The following is a 3,004-nucleotide window of genomic DNA, read 5'->3' on the forward strand; positions in this document are numbered from 1 at the left end:
TTTATATATATAATTTTTCCTGGAAGTAGCATAGCAGAGCCTTTCTGTGGGTATTTCTTAGATAAACAACAGTAACTTTGTGGAGAGGAAAGAGAAGTTGAAGGACTGCATCAAGAGATAGATCACTTGATTTCACCCAAATACTTAGGGGTTTAGAAGGCCAACTCTAGTTAAAGTCCAGAACGAATGTTTTAATCCATCTCTTATTTGCCATGTGACACTCAGAAAACTATTTAACTCCTACCTCAGTTTCCTCATTTGTGAAATAATTACCTATCTTTCTTGGCTGTCACTGGCATTGATTAGAAATAAAAGGAGGCATTTAAAAATGTTTGGGTTTATTTGAGTAAAAGTCAATTTGAATTGGGCAATGCCAAACTGGAGGTGGTTAGGAGCACTCCACCATCAAGAGTCAGGGAAAAGACTTGTATAAAAAAAGTGCAGAAGCAAAGAAAGGAACTTATTTGATTGGTTATAGCTTAAAGCATAGATAGCTTTTTGTGGTTGGTTTTCTTTAATGTTTTGAGTTTATAACTTCGAGGCATTTACAGGCTTAGATTTAGGTTTGGTAATATAGGCCACCATGCATTAGAGCTACATCAGCCTAATGCCCTCCTTATTTAATTAATTTGATAGCATTAAGTCATTAAATTTATATAAGAACTTTTAAATAAGTATCTTATATATATATAAATCTTCAATGAAGGTATTTGTAATTATTATTATCAGGATTAGTTTGAAATGTGAGTTTTGATTTATTCTATGTCTTAGCAAAGACAACCAAGCCAGCTTATTTATGGTAACCAGATAACTATCTTCTCCCTCTTATAACATCTTTATTTTATAGGCTTTTTTTTTTTTTTAAATTCAGTACTGCCCTGTGTAGATTAGTATGGGATAAGATTGTATTTGTCCCAGGCCTAAAATTTGTACTGGTAGCCCTGAATTGATCATGTCCAAATTTTCTAATTTTAGATAGACTTTTAAATATCTTTTAAGTCCGAAGCAAGGGAAGAGCTCCCACAAAATGACAACTTTTGTTTTGTTTTTGCTTGGGGATCTTTTCCTTTGGGGATGATATGGGGAAAAGGTAGGATTCTATCAGTATTTTTATCTGATCAAAGAATTCATCAAGTTATGGAAAGAATTGGTTTCTTCTACATTTGCATAAACAATCTTTATTAGATAAAGATGCTAGTTAACATCAATTGTTGATTTTAATTTTTTCACTGATCTCCACAACTGAGTAAAGACAGACTTGAATTTTATTACTCAATTCTGATTCATTTTCCTTGTAAAAATTTGTACGAGCAAAACAAGAGAGAAGGAGCAGTTGTTTTTTTAAAATCTATACACATGCATAAATTTATAATTTAGTAAGTATAAGAAAATATGCAAGCTGCTTGTTATATTAATTGGTCTTTTCTTATTTTTAGATTGTTACTAGTGTTTCAAAGAGAACATTGTTTTCATCATGAATGCTAATAAAGATGAGAGAACAAAGTCCAGAAGCTACTATTTTTACCTTTTTCATGCCTTGACGGTGCTAAGCATGCCCGTGTTCTTTCTTCCGGTCATTGGAACTTCTAAGCAAAATATTCCACGACTCAAGCTAAGCTACAAAGGTAAATGTGTAAATGTTTTTTAAATTGTCCTTTTGATTACTATTTCTTTTATTTATAAAGTCATGCTGACTTCACTGAAATGTTTATAGTATTGGCATCAGTTAATAAAAATATTATTATAGAACACAAAGCCCAATCAATTATTTATTATTTTTGTGAGGAAAATTGATGCCAAAGCTGTTCATGTACGTACACTTTTCACCCTATTATTTACAATGATCAACTACTGATTAGTAAAATTAGGAAATTATGGTCTTCAAGTTAAAATCAGTATGGCTATAAAACAAATCAATCCCTAAACAATGAAAATCACATTAATTACATATAGTTGCTTCTAATTAGTTTGTCCCTAGAGGAGATTTTTTTAAAACAGTAAGGTATCTTCAAAAAATTAACACCCTAAAATACCTTTAACATCTCAAGCATATACGTGTTTTATTATTTTAAAAGGGCAATGTGAAAGGTTTAGTTTGCTAAGATGATTGTTTTTAAATGTTTAAATTGATATAATGGCAAAGTTAACGAGTTATATTTAATCATCTTGTGTACATGTATGTATAATACATATATGTGTATTTGTAATATGTATATATCTGAGAAAGAGAGAAAGTAGACAGAGAGTGCCAAGTTTCATGCTCAAAGATTTATTTCTTTTGTTTTCTTTTCTATGATATACCCTTGACTTCTTTAATACTTAAATAATGTGAAGAATGCAGGGGACTCAGACTCTTTTATTCTTAACATATCAGATAAAAATTATGCTGGCAGTTTTGATATCCTCTGATTTTTGAGATAGCTTATTTTTTATTCAAATCAAATATCAATAATAAAAGTTAATTTGATGTCAAATGTAAGTGGAAGTGGAATTAGCATATTATATATACCCATTACATATTTTGTATGTTTGTATTTGTTTGGAATTTACATCTCATGAATTAAACATACTATTTTTGAGTTTTTATATTCTTCTATAGTTTCTAGAGCATATAAACTATGGTTTAAAAAAAGAATTAGAAAATTGCCTTTGTGTTGTTTAGGGTGGATTGACTAGAAAGGGAAGAGAGAGAAAACTTTCTGGGATTATGGAAATGCTCTCTGTCCTGATAGAGATGTGGATGACCCAAGTATATGGATTTTTCACAGCCCATCGTATTGTATATATCATATTTGTTTATTTGCTGGTATTTAAAATTATATTTAGAACGGAACAGAAAATAAATATTAAAAAAATAAAAATATATAGAAAGTTGAAAATAAAGAAATTAAAGGGAGGAAAAAAAGGAACTCTATTTGGTTTCTATTATATAGTGAATAACACAAGAATATTGCATCGATATGGGTGAACAATGCAAAATAAATCAGACTTGCAAAGAAACTTT

Source organism: Pteropus vampyrus, unplaced genomic scaffold (assembly GCF_000151845.1).
Source record: "Pteropus vampyrus isolate Shadow unplaced genomic scaffold, Pvam_2.0 Scaffold4, whole genome shotgun sequence".
NCBI classification, from domain to species: Eukaryota; Metazoa; Chordata; class Mammalia; order Chiroptera; family Pteropodidae; genus Pteropus; species Pteropus vampyrus.